The 18,630-nt window shown below is 42.1% G+C and overlaps 1 protein-coding gene and 1 long non-coding RNA gene across 3 annotated transcripts in view; one reads left to right on the top strand and one right to left on the bottom strand.

Annotated features, from left to right (window-relative positions):
* Positions 1-11,698, top strand: part of LOC310842135 — a 44,541-nt gene extending 32,843 nt beyond the window's left edge. Inside the window, exons 4-5 of one of the 2 annotated variants that reach the window (XR_014562910.1) lie at positions 7,948-8,058; positions 9,390-11,698. This is a non-coding gene — a long non-coding RNA (uncharacterized lncRNA). Of the gene's footprint in view, positions 1-7,947; positions 8,070-9,389 lie in introns of both variants that reach the window. The other variant, XR_014562911.1, reaches the window with a different exon arrangement.
* The window catches only part of SOCS5 (suppressor of cytokine signaling 5), a 33,306-nt gene extending 15,164 nt beyond the window's left edge, over positions 1-18,142 (bottom strand). The window contains exon 1 of the mRNA XM_083733485.1: positions 17,720-18,142. The gene's annotated coding sequence lies outside the window, so the exon portion shown is untranslated. The remainder of the gene's footprint in view (positions 1-17,719) is intronic.
* Positions 18,143-18,630: the final 488 nt, after the last annotated feature.

Here is an 18,630-nt window from a genome sequence, read left to right as displayed (position 1 = left end):
TATGAGTCTTGATTCAAGTTCAGTTTCTTTGCCACTACACTAGTAGTTCAGTAGTAAACCAATTCACTCATTATATTTCATAATTTCAAGCACTGTTAGAAACTCAGATATATAAGCTAATCACCAAATGGCACCTTAAACCCATATTATGTTTGCCACAATGGTATATCTAGGCACCCTTTTTTGCAGTGGCATTTATTATTATTATTATTATTATTATTATTATTATTATTATTATTATTATTATTTTCTTTTCTGTACTGCTTTATATTTTAAAGGGAAAAAATAAAAGTGGTTTACAAAACATTAGAACATCAAATAAAACAATCCAGAATAAAACAAATGCAAACTGAAAGGAAAATATTTCAGATCCTTCTCTAAGCGGCATTTTGCTTTCCTCATCTTTATTTAGCTACTTAATTTATACTCCTGCCCCATAGCAGAAGAACCCTAGAAGCCAGTGTGATTTAGTGGTTGGAATAATAACATTTAATATAACAAAAATAAAAGTAACATAATGTCTAGTATCGCTTATGTGAATGCAGTCAATAAATATCTGAACCGGGAAAATAAAACACAACTTTCATTCCTCTCACAAAAGCATTTGTCCTGACCTCACAGCTGTGACTTTCACTAACCTAACTGTGCATGTGGGACCTGCAATTAATGTTGCAGTGCGGAAGGTACCTTTGCAGGATTTTAATCAGTCATGTCATTTTCCAGAATACTCCATTGAATCCCCACCCACACAGATTTTCCATTTTCCCTTCCTCCCCAGACACTCAGTATTGTGTTGCAAATGAACACACTCAGTCTTCACTGGATTCTTCCCCATGTCTTTCCCCCTATAGTTTACCGTATTTTTCGCCCTATAGGACGCACTTTTTCCCCTCCAAAAATGAAGGGGAAATGTGTGTGCGTCCTATGGGGCGAATGCAGGCTTTCGCTGAAGCCTGGAGAGCGAAGCTATCCGCTAGCCTCTCCCAGGGCTAGCGGAGAGCTTGCCTGCACCCAGAAGCTTGAGCTCCGCACGCCCCAAGCTTCGGGATTAGCTCAGCACTCCGCTAGCCATGGGAGAGCCGTGCGGCTCTCCCACGGCTATCGGAGACCTTGTCGGCACCCAGAAACTTGGGGCGCACTGAACTCCGCACGCCCCAAGCTTCGGGATTAGCGCAGAGCACCTGGGGTGTGTGAATAATTTTCCCCCCTTTATTTCCCCCCCAAAAAACTAGGTGCGTCCTATGGGGTGAAAAATACAGTATTTTTTACTTCTGAAAAAATACAGGTCCCTCCCAAATCTGCTGATACCTTCCTTGTATGTGGATGCTGCTACACAAGGATTCACACTCAAAGAATGAATTCGCTATTACAGTGGTGCCCCGCAAGACGAAGGCCTCGCAAGACGAAAAACCCGCTAGACGAAAGGGTTTTCCGTTTTGGAGGCGCTTCGCAAAACGAATTTCCCTATGGGCTTGCTTCGCAAGAAGAAAGCCCATAGGGAAATCTCCGGGGACCTCTTTTAAATGCTAGTGGTGGGGAGCAAAGCCTTTCCCCCCCCCCCCGGCCTTCAGAACAGGTCCAGGAAAGCCGGCGGGGGCCGAAAGGCTTTGCTCCCCACCGCCAGCATTTTAAAAGCAGTCCGGGATAGCAGGGAAGCGCTTCCCGCTATCCCGGATGGCTTTTGAAGGCAGGCGGCGGGGGGGGGAGCAAAGACTTTTGCCCCCCACCGGCCTTCAGAAGAGGTCCTGGACCTCTTCTGAAGGCGGGCGGGGGGCAAAAGTCTTTGCTCCCCCCTGCCTGCCTTCCGGGAGAGCGGAGAAAGGCCGGTGGGGGGCGAAAGTCTTTGTCCCCCCTGCCTGCCTTCCCGGGGGCTTTTAAATCGCCCCGGGACAGCGGATAATTCCTCCACTGTCCCGGAGCGATTTTAAAATGCTGGTGGGCAGCAGCGCTGCCGCCCGCCAGCATTTTAAGATCACCCCAGACAGCGGAGAAGTCCTCCGCTGTCCCGGGGTTTTTAAAATGCTGGTGGGCGGCAGCGAAGGCTTCGCGGGCAGCAGCGCTGCCGCCCGCCAGCATTTTAAAATTGCCCCGGGAGCGGAGAAGTCTCCGCTGTCTGGGGTGATCTTAAAATGCTGGCGGGCGGCAGCGCTGCTGCCCGCGAAGCCTTCGCTGCCGCCCACCAGCATTTTAAAATCGCCCCGGGAGCGGAGAAGTCTCCGCTGTCTGGGGTGATCTTAAAATGCTGGCGGGCGGCAGCGCTGCTGCCCGCGAAGCCTTCGCTGCCGCCCACCAGCATTTTAAAAACCCCGGGACAGCGGAGGACTTCTCCGCTGTCTGGGGTGATCTTAAAATGCTGGCGGTCGGCAGCGCTGCTGCCCGCCAGCATTTTAAAATCGCCCCGGGAAGTCTCCGCTGTCCCAGGGGCTTTTAAAATGCTGGGGGACGGCAGCGAAGGCTTCGCTGCCGCCCGCCAGCATTTTAAGACCGCCCCGGGAAGGCAGGCGGGGGGGAGCAAAGACTTTCGCCCCCCACTGGCCTTCAGAAGAGGTCAGGGGACAGACTGTCCCCGGACCTGGTCTGAAGGCGGTTTCCATAGGAACGCATTAATTGATTTTTAATGCATTCCTATGGGAAACCGTGCTTCGCAAGACGAAAAACTCGCAAGACGAAAAGACTTGCGGAACGAATTAATTTCGTCTTGCGAGGCACCACTGTATATATCTTCTTCTTTGGCGATCACTCCTAGTCGAGTAAGATTGTCTTCCATGAACACAAGACCGTGAACAGTTCCATGAACAGTGAGTCCATAAGCGACTGTGGAGGCCAATTCTGAATCCACACATCCTTCCACAGTGAGGGCATTGGTTCCGGGGCGGGAGTTGATCATGGTGAGGGTTTGCCAAACGTGCCTCTTAGCACATTTCTCCCTTTTGTCCTGAGTTTGAGCGTCTTCAAAATCCATCACACCTTTGGTAAAGGCTGTTCTCCAATTGGAGCACTCGCAGGCCAGTGTTTCCTAATTGTCTGTGTTTAGATTACATTTTTATATATATACATAGGGCCCCACATTTATTTATAAAAAAAGTTTATATACCGTTGTATCATAATAATATATCAAAGTAGTTTGCAACAATATAAAAACACAAAGCCAAATAATAAAATCATTAAAAATTAAAAACAAGTGAAAAGCAAAAAGAAATTGAAAACAAACCTAAATGAGCCATTGTGTGTGGGAGGAGGTGTACTCTTAACTGCCTGCACGGGCATAACAGAATATAAAAGTTTTCAGCAGACTTTTAAAAGTTGGCACAGAATGTGCCTGCTGAATTTGCAGGAGGCACAGGGGCAGAGTGGGAAAAGTTATTTTCTTTTGCCACTCTCCTGCAAGTACACCCTCATATGCACACATTTATATCAGCACACACTCACACCCACACAAGGTAAGGGAAAAACTGCTCATCACCTCCCTCCAATAAGTGCCCTATAGCTGTCTCCTACACGGAGACAGGGATCATGGCCAGCAGATATAAACCCTACAACATGCTATCCTTACCTGATAAAATTGGCTATAGCAGTGTAAATAAGGATATGCATCTTATCAGCCTGATGCATAGGCATCAATTGTCCCCAGCAATGACAGTTCTGGGAACAGATGCAACCTGGCTTCTGCTGTCCCACAAAGTATTGACGCTGCATGTTCATCAGAAAAGAAATTTAGACCAAATACTGGCTTTAAAAAAAAAAAAAAAAAAGAGGCAAGAATTTGGCCACTGAAAGTTTAGTACTTTGTTTACTGTCAGTCAACAGGTGGCCATTTTTCTAAAACGATCAATGTTCTAGATGTGTGATAACTGAAATTACACCATTGCAGAGACATAACTATTATATGAAGAGTAAGCAGGGAAGGAAAGGGCAACCAGCACAGGATGAGGTGAGGAACTCTCTCAGACAATAATATTCTTACTTCAATTTAGCATAACTTTTTTTAAAAAAAACAACAACAGTATTTTCCACACACAGTCTACTGTGATCAGAGCTGTAAGCACCAATATGACAATGTTCTAATTCTTTGCCAGATACCATCTTTCAACGAAGTTCCTCACCTGTGATGTAATTTCAGAAAATAATAAAATGATTATTTCTAGGACCTTTTCCAAAAAGTGATGTTTTTATTTATATAAGGAAAGTTTTCCTTGAATTCCACTACTAAATAAAAGTGATTATCAGCCTGTATCTATTGGATGAGCTGCAATGATGTCACAGAAGTGAGAAATAGCTACAGCTCTTGTTTCGATCTATAAGAATGAGAACTCAATAAATGCTATGTGCACTCAAAGCAATGTTTCAGAATTCTATGCTAGGGGTTGAATTCTATCAACCAAGATAGAAACCTGACAACTGTGAATAGTTTTTTAGTGCCTATGTGACCTCTTCCCAAAAGCTATCAGGACAAATGAATCTATCTATCTATCTATCTATCTATCTATCTATCCATCCATCCATCTATCTATAAGATTTAAAGCCAGACTCTTAGTCCAAGAATTCAAAAGGTAGCTGAAAGAAACACAACTACCGTATTTTTCCCTCTATAACACACAGATTTTTTCTCCTAAAAAGTAAAGGGAAATGTCTGTTCGTGTTATAGAGCGAACGTGTGGTCCCTGGAGCCGTTTGTCCCAAGTGCATGGCAAAAATCAGGCAAAAATCATATTGCGCCTTCACGGAGGAGAAGAGGCTGCTGCTTTCCTGCATTCTGCCTCAGGGTCTTACTGCCCACCCTGTTCTGTTTCGGTTGCTGTTTGCTCAGACGGAACAAAGAGCAGTGAAATCCCCTCCCCTCCAGGCAACCCCTCCCCTCCAGGCAAGTAGAGAGGAAAGCAGAGCGTCCCTGCTCCGGTGGTGCTGCTGCTGCTGCTGCTGCGTCTGGGGACTCGGCAGGCAGCGGAAAACATGCAGATGAGAGAGAGAGAGAGAGAGAGAGAGAGAGAGAGAGAGAGAGAGAGAGAGGGAGGGCTGGCTTGAGTGGGTGGGTGGACTTTTGCCTTCCTCCCCCCCCCCTTTAAACCCCTCTCCTGCATTCTTAGCCAGCTGCTTCTCCGCACACCCCTCTCGTGCTCCTTGTCCCTTCTATATTTTTCCTTCCCTCCCCACTTAAAACGTGGTTACAAAGCACGGATCCACATGGATCCTCAGGATCTTTGCATTGGGTCATCCCAAATTCACCATCAGATCACATAGCAATGATCTGATGCAAAAACAGGACTGCAATGGTGCAAAAACGTGGTTACAAAGCATGGATCCACATGGATCCTCAGGATCTTTGCATTGGATCACCTCAAATTCACCATCAGATCACATAGCATGTCCATGGCTACAGCCTGCCCCCCAAAAAATCACGTACCCACTGTTGCCTGGGCTGCAATGGTGCAGAAACGTGGTTACAAAGCATGGATCCACATGGATCCTCAGGATCTTCGCATTGGGTCAGCCCAAATTCACCATCAGAGCACATAGCATGTCCATGGCTACAGCCTGCCCCCCCAAAATCACGCACCCACTGTTGCCTGGGGCTGCAATGGTGCAAAAATGTGGTTACAAAGCATGGATCTACATGGATCCTCAGGATCTTTGCATTGGGTCACCCCAAATTCACCATCAGATCACATAGCATGTCCATGGCTACAGCCTGCCCCCCAAAAATCACGCACCCACTGTTGCCTGGGGCTGCAATGGTGCAAAAATGTGGTTACAAAGCATGGATCTACATGGATCCTCAGGATCTTTGCATTGGGTCACCCCAAATTCACCATCAGATCACATAGCATGTCCATGGCTACAGCCTGCCCCCCCCCCAAAATCACACACCCACTGTCGCCTGGGGCTGCAATGGTGCAAAAACGTGGTTACAAAGCATGGATCCACAGGGATTCTCAGGATTTTTGCATTGGGTCACCCCAAATTCACCATCAGATCACATGTCTGTGGCCACAGCATGAAGCACAAAAATGATACATCCACTGTTTCATTCAGAATGTTTTTTCCCTTGTTTTCCTCCTCTAAAAACGATGTGTGTGTTATGCTCAGGTGCGTGTTATAGAGCGAAAAATACGGTATATTCAGTCTGCCCCCTCCCCCACTTGAAGGTTTTCTGCTTCCATGGAGGTGCATACACCTCAAGTTATATTCTGCTCTGGACGAGAAAGCTGTGCATGAGTCACTGAAATAATGTTTTTTGTACTGCTATATTTAAGTTTCCTAGCTTGTAATCTGCTATGGTTAAAATAAAAAACAGGTGGGCAGAGTCAAGAGGGTCATTCAGCCTGCAAGCAAAGCATAGCGGAACTCTTGATAACCTCTTTATTGAGAGCAATAATTTGAGAGCAAGTATGTTCTAGTTCACTCATCTACTACTTGACAATAAAGTGCAATCAGGCTGCAATCCTATGCATGCTTAACTGGGAGCAAGCCCCACTGAGAATAGTTGAACTGCTGAGCAAAAAGTATAGGATTGCACTGCAAGAATGTTCATTTTAGTACTTTGTTTTTAAAAAGCCTCCCAAATACCTATAGTGCGTCCGCTAGCTTCATAACATACAATTCACCAACTACTGTAGTTTAAAAACAAACAAACAAAATGGTCACATCCACATCAGTAGAAAATGGGAACGCTTATAATCAAGGCAAAACAACAACATGAAATTTGCTCCAATTGCCTTAGGCAGCAGACTCACATTGTCTCCTAGTGCCGGGCAGGGGAGAAATCAAGGAGCTATCAATTAACTACTGAAAAGGTCAACTACTTAAAACACAGTGGCTTCATGACAGAGTATAGCTGGAAAGATACCATCTAAGATAACTTTCCAACCAATCTGAAAAATGGCCCTGAGACTACAAGTGATGAGCAGCCCCACATCCATCCTCATGACTTATTTATTTTATAAGCAAAAAGCAGTAAGAGGAGGTTGGAATTAGAAGCAGAGTATGGATGGGGAGGAGCTGTGAAGTTCTTTTTTATTTGCTGTTTTAAGAAATCACTACCCTTCTGGTTTCTGCCTCACTTTTAAGGAGGAGGGAGAAGAAAGAATACAGACACCCCTAATATTTTTGCTCACAGGGAGAACAGGGGTTATGGAGCTACCGTATTTTTCGCTCTATAAGACGCACCAGACCACAAGACGCACCTAGTTTTTGGAGGAGGAAAACAAGAAAAAAAAAAATTCTGAATCTCAGAAGCCAGAACAGCAAGAGGGATCGCTGCGCAGTGAAAGCAGCAATCCCTCTTGCTGTTCTGGCTTCTGGGATAGCTGTGCAGCCTGCATTCGCTCCATAAGACGCACACATATTTCCCCTTACCTTTTAGGAGGGAAAAAGTGAGTCTTATAGAGCAAAAAATACGGTAATTCTGAAAAGAAAAACACTTGCAATGGAAAGTTATTAAACAGTCTTATCACCCTCAACTTTCAACATTCGGCATCTGCTTCTCTCTCTCTCTCTTTTTAAAAAGGGTTCCACCACCCAACGGCGTTTCCTAAAAAGGGCTGCTCAGTCATGGATACAGCTACCGAGCCGCTCAACTGCCTCGTACCTTGAGCCAGAACGACTGAATCTGTATCCACCGCCCATGTGCCGGTTCATGACTAGGGACTTCCAGATTTTACGATCCTGCCCCCGTTACCATTTGCCGATTGCCATGGGACTTCTGGGGTATAGGTTTTGTTTTTGGAAGACACCTGTGCATGAATTTGATTTATGTGTGTAGATCAGTGCACGCTGACCAACACACAGTCTTAGCAGTAAGGTTCTGTTCTGATGCCATGAGTAGTCACGACAACCTGTAGATTGCTATCTGCTGCAGACTTCATCTGCCTTCACAGCCATTGTAACATACCACTTGTTATTATCCGCCTGTTCTGCCATTGAGGACTTTTTGGATCATTCTTTGTCTAGCTCCTTTCCTTTGACATTACTGCCTTGGGTGACCCTGCTGGGAGTACGAGATTCCTGACGGCCTCGCTCACAAGAGTCATAAGAACATGCAAGTCCACTCACCACGACAAGGTGATAATCCAGTGAGTGAGTACCCTATCAGCAGTTCCCCTGTAGATCAGAAGCACAACTCATGTCATCAAGAAGTCATGCCTTAGGTGTAGTGGGCCCAACTCTATAAACTCCCTTCCATTAGGAATTAGGCATTATTAGGCATTAACTAGGAATTATTCCATTAGATGGTCTGGGTTAAGTTTCGGGTATCAGGCTAAAACCATTTGATTTCAGAAGGCCGTTTTACAGGATGTTATGCAGGATGTTTTAATGTTTCAATTTAAATGTAAATGGACCCCTGACCATTAGGTCCAGTCATGACTGACTCCGGGGTTGCGGTGCTCATCTCATCTTGCTTTATTGGCTGAGGGAGCCGGCGTACAGCTTCCGGGTCATGTGGCCAACATGACTAAGCCGCTTCTGGAGAACCAGAGCAGCGCACGGAAACGCCATTTACCTTCCCGCCGGAGCGGTACCTATTTATCTACTTGCACTTTGATGTGCTTTCGAACTGCTAGGTTGGCAAGAGCAGGAACTGAGCAACAGAGCTCACCCCGTTGCGGGGATTCGAAACCGCTGATCTTCTGATCGGCAAGTCCTAGGCTCTGTGGTTTAACCCACAGCACCACCCGTATCCCAATGTTTCTATTTACTGATGTTTTAATATATGTTTTACATATTGTATATTGTATGCTGTAAGTCATATAAATAACCACCAGTAAAGAGAAAATTGCTACCCAATCAGAAAGGTTTTGTAAAGTTGATTTTCTCTTTCATGATGCTAGATATGCAAAAAAATGAGTATGGGTATTCAAAGACAGACTTGCTAGTAAAACTTGATGATCCAGCAACTTTTGTGATCATATGGAAGACTTGTAAAAAATTAGCCTACAATTTTTAGTCTAGCAGCTTTTGTGGATTGAAACAAACCATAGACATGTGGAAAAAAATATTAGCCCACTGTTTTTACTAGCCTGCCTGCCCACGGTTTACCTGTATTAGTCATTTGTGGACTGAAAGCAAAAAATATTATGTTTTTCTAAAGCTTAATTCTTACTTATCGCAGCATGATGGCCAGACTACTGCCTATTTAGAAGCCTAATTTATAGTTTAAGCCTTGCACCCCCATCCTATACAAATTTACAGAGAAATCTGACAGGATCCCACTCCTAGGCTAGTGCTTATAAGTATTTTTCAAACACATAAATGTGAAAAGCTTTCAAACAGCTACTTCCAAATCAGTCAACCATTTTCATTTTTTTAAAAAAACCCACTACCCTATCATGAAAAAATTCATAGTTTTGGAGGAGAGGTTCCTCAGCAAAAATTGTATTATTTTACTTTGACAGGAGATAAATTTTCTTCTTAAGAATATATTCTGGCACTGTAGTGAATCAACAGTATCTACATGGAGACAAGATTGCTGGAAGAACTCACCTGCTGGGAGAATACCCATACAGTATAGTTTACTTGATTAAACCAGCTAAGATTATATTAGAATTTGCTACTGATTCTATCATACTCAGTGTATAGAAAGAGCTGCTGCGCTTCTTAATATAATCAAACTAGAGTTATTTACCTAAAGTTTCTTTTTTAAAGCTCAGACATATTTTTGCTACTGATTTATTGTTTATATGGCTCCCTATAACAAAACTTTCTGGGCAGCTTGTAACAAAAATAATCACATGAAAATAAAAATCTATGCCTAGAATGCAGATAATAAAGCTTTGGTAAGGAGCATTATGGAAATTTAAAACCAAGCAAACCAGAGCAATTTGCCCTGAGAAGTTATAGACGCCCTTTCTCTGGAGGTTTCTAAGAGCATATTGGGTTTTAATCTGTTAAAGTATGGCTTAAACCTCCATTCTTATTGCAAAGAGTTGAACAGATGACCTGGAAAGATGGAGTTTTATATGGTTTCATTCAAATACTGAAGCTGCTGTTCAATTAAGTAGAGTAGTTTTCTTATGTAGCTAGAAATGGTTTAGTTTACTTGAACACTGGGACCAGTAATCGTACACACTATTGTTAGTTAATTTCGATATATTTGAAAGTGCTGAGCAACTCAAATGGAAACCTTATATTAAAGCTGGATGTTTAAGTTTCATTTTTCCATTCCCTCAATTCCCCTTCTATGTTCTCATCCCCTCAGTCCCTTTACTTCTTTTCCCCCCACCCCTTTTCTTTCTTTTCAGCTTTTCACATTTGCTGCTTGAACAGATTTCTCGGTCATGCCGGAGCCAAAAATTTCTAAATTGCCCAAAGGTTATAGAGTGGCACAGCCTCTTTTTGGCATCAGCACATAAGATATATATTAAAAACTGCAGTGGACTTGGCACACCAGAATTCCAGGTTGACCCAAAATACAGCATTTGTCACCCTGAGTTTTAATCAGAGTAAACCTAATGGACCTAACTTAGTAATGTTCATTAATTTCAATGGTCTATTCTGAGCTAAACTTAAGTTGAATACTACCTTCCAGACTACTGCTGCAGTCACTGCATTACTAAAATTAAAATGTATTCAATTCAAAATAAATCACATTTTAAAGAACACATTTTCTATAAGTGGCTTAATTTAGGCCTAGTGCTCAACTGAGTTAATAACCATTACTACCAAAACAAAACCTGTACATAAAATATTAATTGGTGTTACTTGTCTGCTATGGATGACATAACAGTTACCCATAAAGAATGAGACACTCGGGTAAATAAACTGAAGAACTATCCCATAGATGTCAACAATACTGGACCAGCTCTTCCATTTTTATAGGAAGGGTCATTCCATGCCAAATCACCTGATTTTAATAGTCGACAGTGCTCTCACGACTCAGATTTTCTCCATTTAAAAAAAAATTGTAGATACCTATGAGATAAGCTCAAAATAATATTTCAAGATTTTTTTGGTCCAAATTTTGGACCAAATTTTGGGCGCAGGAGAATTTTTTTGAAAATTTCAATTTTTGTGCGATTTAGGCCAATGGAATTTCTGCGTCAGTGTAGAAAAAACCTCCTGTTTCGCTTATTTTTCAACCAATTTGGCTTATTTTGGTATCAAAATAAAGCTAATTGTGGTCTCTTTCAAAATAAGGTATAAAAATGATCTTAAGTGCAACAGAAAAGGGTCACCAACCATCCAAAGTGAATTTTTATTATTTTATTCCCGGTAGGTTCGATAAGCCACAGCATGCAAACCACAACTAACATATATTTCGTACTTTTGTTGTAGAATGGGCTAACCATGTACTTGTTATGTTTTAATAATAAGGAGGGTGTTTTTTGCAGTTATAATTTTTTACAATTTTTATTTATTTTTGTACAGGTTTAATGTCTCTCTGAGCCTGAAATAACTCACACATTCATGAGAATAGTTAAAACTGTACCCTCTTATGTTACAATGTCATCTAATATATTTTAAAAATTAAGTTTTATTGATTATTTAATAAAAACAAAATACGTCTCAGAGGCCTTGTTCATTTATTGTGTAAAACACTCCTGCAATGATATGGTCAAAGCTATTTTGTTTCCCATACATGTAATATAGTCAATGATGCTGGGTGGATATATATTGGATTTTATAATTTAATATACAACCAAATAACACAATGTAACATTTGTCATATAAACAAAAAAGAAATAAAAACCATGACTTCCCTCAACTTCCCCTTCTGGTTCTTTAAATATTTATTACTTCTGCTTAATTTTTGTCCTATTTTTACGACCTTATACCTCTCAATGTACTTAAATTCTTATCATTTTTATACCAAATTTTCTTTCATAATTATATCTTGCACTGAATTACATTCCATATTATTATTTCCTGACCTTTAAACTTATTTTCTTACTTTTAAGTGTTTAATCAAACTCTGCTATTGAGTCCATTTCTTTACAATATTTCTGTAGATACATCATAAATGGTTCCCAGTCTTTTTTAAAGTCTTCATTATCATTGTCTCTGAGTCTTCCCGTGAGTTTCTGCATATTCTATATATATAAATCTTTATTGCAGTCCAAAAACCCGTAGAACAATTTCAGAACAAAATACAATTGAGACAGCCAACCACACAAGAGAGAGAAACGGAGGCGGTCATTTTGTTTAGTCTCAAACATGATGATCTTTGATTCTTATAACTTCCGAAAGAAACTTTGCCACAGCCAGTGTAATATCATTAGACCTATCATCCAAAAGATATTTAATATGGACCAAAAATTTTGGACTAAAAATCTTAAAATATTATTTTGAGCTTATCTTATAGGTATCTACACATTTAAAAATTTGAGCAAAATCTGAGTCGTGAGAGCATATGGCACCAGGTGATTTGGCGGGGAATGACTCCGAAGAAAGAACTGTAACAGCCAGTCCTAATGAATCCAACTATTTGGGTTGTCCAACAGTCACTGGAAAAGCTGTCTGCTTCATATAGTTAAATGTATTACCAAGGCAGTCTAAATGTTTATTAGTTTCAAGCATCTTTTTTAAATAAGGAAAATACAATTTAAAGATGCAGGTTTGCCATGTTGCACCTATTTAGGCATAACAATTTCAATGGCACTAACCAAGCATGACTGGATGTTCCTGCCTTTATGCAGAATTTTTGATAATCCAAACTGCTCATTACACAGTAGTGTAAGTCAAACCAAAAAGTATAAATACACTGTTTGAATTGCCAACAGAGGTCAACTAAACAAGTAGGACAAGTAATAGTGAAAGTTTGTTTTAAAAAGGTAGGAAAAGAGAAAGCTGCAGGGCCATTTCCAAAGCCAAAAAAGTACATGGAGGACAGAATCCAGAATAGGAATGAAAAAAGACAACAAGCAGTGGTTTGAGCCTTTGCTTCATGGCAAGTGACAAAAATATGAGCATATATGGTTTCATGTTATCTGGCCCTGTAAAACAGGCATTTTAGGTAAATTAACACAAAATCCACATACCTGTTTTAGAGGGAAATGCTTTACTCAATGGAATTTGCTTCAAAGTGTACACTGGATTTGTGGCTTTAAACTATCAGCAGTTTACTTTTTAGAAGGCCTTACAGCTTGATCCAAATGCAAAGTCAGAATGAGCATGAACAGAAATACTGGCCTTAGGACTTCAAAATTAACATTTTGGTTTGGAAATTTATGCTGCAGCTCAAGAAGATGTGTGGTATATGTCCCTGCTCAATGAGTACAAATGTTTTAGAACCTAAAATGAAATTGTTTTCTAAACATCTGTCTTTAATAGGACTTTAACAGAATAGTCCTAGTCGTATCTATTCAGAAGTAAGTCCTACTGAAATCCACAGGACTAACTCCCAGATAAATGGGGTTAGCATTGCAGCCTAACCTTCTAGGAAGAAGTATGGTTAGGAGCCACAAACTAACACAGAATTTAAAGTAACAATGCAGAGTAAATAGTTTAGAGAAGCCTTTCTCAACACAGTGCCATTCAGATATTCTGAACTACAGTTTCCATCATCCCTGGCCATTGGCCACACTGGCTGGAATTGAGCCTGGAACATTTGGAAGACACCGCATTGGAGAAGGGTGTTTTAGAGTGTATTTTTTTAAAATACACAGTCTACTTCTGACAAACTAAGGATCATGAAATATGACAATTCAGCAGTGAAGGATTTAGGAATGAGCAAAGTAGAAATGTAGCAAGTATACCCAAGTCAGCTGTCGGTGCAACTTCTGTAACCCAAACGTCTGCTAATAACAAACTGCTGACCGATATTACCAGGTAAATGTAAATGTAAATCCCACACTGGCTTTAAGAACTATTATCAAAGTCTGTAACTACTCTCAGGATCACATTTTGTGTCCAATCAGTGGCTAGTATGTTGGCTTTGGGTTCAAATCCATTCTCAGCCACGAAGAGACATGAACTTAGCTTGCCACATACTGATAAAATGTTGTTACAAGGCTGACTAGGCTTAAAATATTATGTGGGCTATAGAAAGGATTTAATAGCAAAGTTTCAATGTTACAGTTGAACTAAGCCTGAAACTTTCAGTCAGAATGTTTTGATGAGAACAGCCAAACACTAACAACCCATGTCCTTTAAGTTTCTATTCAGCTAGCACTGTTAGGGTTTCGACCAAAAACTAAGTATTAATACAATAGTTTTAGTATTTGGAGTGAAAATCTGTTACATGACCATAAAAGGACAGCAGTGTAGACTTACTTGCCTAACCTCAATAAATTTAAATATAGTATATCAAGTGCCAAGCCACTGAACACATCTCTTCCTCAGAATTACCTGGCCTTCTAGGAAATACTGTTTTAATTCTGAAAGGAAAATAATCTGAAACACTTTGCATACAACTTGTCCAATGTTATATAAAACAACTCAGTAATCTTAGCTCATGGCTGCACTGAATTCTCTACAATATTTCTAGGACTAATTCAGTACTAGTCTCCAACTACATACATGCGGTAAACAGAGAGAACAAAGGGAAACAATGCAATTTCTACTGTGTTAAGTATTCATAAGGCTCACAGCAACCTAGTTAATTTAGAGAATGCCCTGCTCTGTTCCCCTTTGGCAGCTTTAATGAAAAACTATGTCAATACTATACTCTCACAAACTGAAATATATTCACAGGAAGGCGATCTACAACATATTTCACTACGACAGATCCACAGTGAAAAATTCCTCCTCTTCTTCAGGGGGTCTTCATTCAAGAATATTTAATGTCCTAAATTTATTGTGACACACTTGTGTATATAAAAATTTAAGGATATTAAAAGTGTTCCACAAATCTACAGATATTACTGTCTATGAACATTTTTCGTTTGCAATTTATGAAATTTTGTAAAACATTCCAGCACTCACATGAAGAATTTCCTGGCCGAAGTCTTAGTGACTAAAAAGCCGGATGTGTTTTTGCACAAATGGGTATTTCCTCCGGACACTTCCACATTGCTCTATTTCACTGTCCTACAGGTGACCCAGAATGAACAATTTATTTTGCATAGTAATCTGCAAGAAAAGCAATCATCATGCTCCTCATTAAGAGTTCAGGTTGTCTTGGGGTTAAAGCATTTCCTGGATATTTTTATCCCAGAAATATCATGCATCATGTTCCCTCCTGGTTATGCCTGTGAAGCCATCTTGTGTGAAAGAGACCTAAAACCAAGTCAGCATTGTATGCATATGCACTACAAAGATAAAATTGAACTAGGAAAGCTATTTTGCTTGACTAAGCACTGTGTCTTAAGGCAAAAGTTTTATAATGGAACATATTTCCTGACACAACATTTTTACTTATTTCTTTCTAAGGCCAATGTACACTTAAACCCTAGAAAGTCACTGCTAGTCAGCAGTAGACAATAGTCAGTGAGGTGGACCAATGCTCTGATAGTTTAAGGCAGGTTCACGTGTTCATATGCAAGTGTGTCACGTGTTCATATGCAAGTGTGTTCATATGCAAGGCCTATAAATAAAAAAATTAACTGACTGATTAAATGGGGGGAGAGAGAACACACCTACTTCAGAAGGTTTATTTTTATTAAAAAATAAGACTGCTATCCAATACACATACCTGGCAACATGACCAAGAGAATATAGCAGTACTTCAGATTAAACATTTATTTATGCTGCAAGTGCTGTGGCATTTAGAAGTCATAATCAAACAGAAGAATTAGATTCTCCTATCACATAGTGAGTAAACTGGTTATAAATTTGTACTTCATCACACTTTAAGGCTCATGTTAAAGTGAAATTATGTGCTAACTCACTTTAAAAGTTCACATTATACTGGGTAGGGTTATTTATTTATGTTTTAAATTCTATACCACCCTATACACGGAGGTCCCAGGCGGTTTACAGAATAAAATCAAAATATAAAACCACGAAATACATAATAAAAACAGCAACAGCCCAGTAACCCCACTACAAAAAAACCACATTTTAAAAGGGCATATTACAAAAAAAGTTGCATTAAGCATTAATATAGCAGTCTTTAATACAGCACCATGTACAGAGAACTTGAACACAACAACTCTGTCATTCTCATGATACTACCCTAGTCTGAGATATGGTGTGATATCAGCCTTACAGATAATGGGACAGACTGAACAAAGTGACTTATCCAAGACTGCTTCTAGCAGGACAAATTTTGTACAGGCAGTACTCTAATACAAACTGCATGTAGTGGTGTGCAACAATCACAGACCCGTGCCATTGAAAATGGCTGCAGACTCCCCATTCAAGTTCATACACATCCAGTTTGTTATATCTAATCACTGTATTAAAAAATATGCATGCTATATGCACATTTCTCCCTACACCGCAGGGCTTAGGGGCACAAAATCCATCACATTTGAAGTCACCTTCAGTTTATCCATGGCTGAGAAGAATACAATAGAAGACCAATCCTGTCAAGCACAGAACCACAATAGGGGGCAACTAGATCTCAGTGCCAAAGCCCATGCTTTGTGTGTACAGTACTAAAGTGCTGGCTAAATAATCTCAGCAAACCTGGGAAAGGGACAAATTCTCTAAGCTGCTGCTAGACTGAATAAGAAATCTGGGCTTGACAGGGTAATAGCTTTAACCAGCATAAAGCAGCTTCTTACATTCGGATGGATTTTTCATTCCTTTGTACTATCTACTCATTACAGCCATTTCTTACATACCCTACTTGGTAAGAATACTACATATTGAGTTATCAGTTGCAATGATTGTTAACTCATCAAATGCAGTATCTGAACAGGTCAATAAGGCTTGGGGTGATTTTAAGCAAAGAGCAGGCTACTATTAAGGATGGAATGGGCACCTATCCACTGCTGGACCCACCCCTAGAATAACCATAACCACCTCTGGGGAAAGCATGCTACCAGCTCTGAAGAAACTGGCTGGAGTACACCTGCCGATATTGAATTTCAAAGCAAAGAACCTGGACATTTATAGGAGAGCCCCAAGAAAACCCTACTAACGAGTCCTACTAAAATCTTGACATGCATCTGATTGCAACTCACTCCCACACCGACCGCGCAGATCAATACTAATAAATTATTATTTTTATTTATTTATACCCCGCCCATCTGCTAAGTCTCCCCATCAAGTGTTAAAAATAATACAGCAATAAATATTTAAAAACTTCCCTAAACAGGGCTGCCTTCAGATGTCAGATCAAGGCTTCAGAGGCCACAAAAATAACGGCCACCCCCACTTACCACCAATAAATATAATACAAAAACGGACTCCCCGTCAGCAAAACGGAGGAAAGGATATTTGTGCAGTTCCGCCCACCCCGCTGACATTATTTCAGCTTACGTCTTCCTCCAGCCCCTTCGTGCTCAAGACCAGAGGCAGCATTAATTTCACATTAAGCCCCCTCCTCACCTTTCCAACTTGCAAAATGAATGAATGAAAGGCGGCGTTCTGCAGTATAAAGTTTATCTTTCATGGCCACCGTAGAGTCAGGAGCATTATGCCCCTTAAAGCTGCAAAGCCTTTGCATTTTTTATTTTATTTTTTGGAGGGGGGCGGTGTTGCCCGCCTCCCTCCCGTCCCGTTAACATTTCCCTGCGGGGGCGTGAAGTGCCAGCCCAGGCAGGTCGCCCTCCCCACGACAGGGCCTTCCTGAGGGGAAGGAGGGGGGTTGTTGGGCCGGCCGGCCAGGCCTCCCCGCTCTCTCTTTTCCTCTCACGGCGACCCCCCCCCTTGGTCTAGTCCGCCCAGCCGAGCTCACCTACTAAGCGGCGGCTCAGGGCCGTTGGAGGCGGCCGCGGAGGCTGGCGGTGCTGGAAGGCCGGCGCATCTCTCTGCCTCCTCCTCAGCGCCGCGCCGGCTCCCTCCTCGGTCCCAGCATCACCCCGGCCTGTCGCAGAGGCGGTGGCGGCGGTGGCAGCAGCAGCACGGAGCCCCCTTCCCTCACGCGGCCTGCGAAACGGCTCTTGCCTCAGGCCCAGCCAGCGAGCGAGCCGAGAGACACTGTAGAGGAGGGGGATGGAGCGGGGGAGACAGGGGGCGGGCGGAAGGGTGGAGTGACGGCGCCGAAGCCAATCGCGACGAAAGGGCAGCCTCGCGTCCTCCGGCCAACCGTTAAGCTCGGCTGAGGCGGGGAGCAGGTCTGGAGAGAAACGTAGCAACGCGGCCTTCTTCGACATCCCCCGATTAGAAGCGGGGCAGCCAATCCCCGATCGTGGGAATAAGTAACATGCAAGCCACGCCCACCCCTCCCTCCCCTTCTCTCTCTCTCTCTCTCTCTCTCTCTCTCTCTCTTAATCGGGCTCTTCTCCGCCCCCCAGCGACCATCTTGGCTGAGGGCAGATTGCCAGGGCAGTAGGACGGTGTCGCTTAAGCGCCCATTTTGGAATGGGGCACGGCTGACAGTAAGGACGGCGATTTTTTATTTTTTTTTAAGAAGAAACTGCTCCCTATTCATGGTTACGAAGGAGTAAGCCTCGTAAATGACTTGTTTAGCAAACCTGAATGCGAAATACTGCCCTCTTGGAGGGGCCCGGAAAGTCTTGCACAGTAATCGTTGGCATATCCCATGATCCTCTGCGACGGGGAAAGTGAAATGAAACTATTCCGGCGATAGTTTTTTGCGTTCTTGCCAGCGGGAAGACCGCGCTTGGTGGGAACGGGGTCTTGCTT

Source organism: Podarcis gaigeae (assembly GCF_964106915.1).
Source record: "Podarcis gaigeae genome assembly, chromosome: 3".
In the NCBI taxonomy this organism is placed as follows: Eukaryota; Metazoa; Chordata; class Lepidosauria; order Squamata; family Lacertidae; genus Podarcis; species Podarcis gaigeae.
Note: the sequence above shows the minus strand (reverse complement) of the source record. Positions and strands in the feature narration are given on the sequence as shown.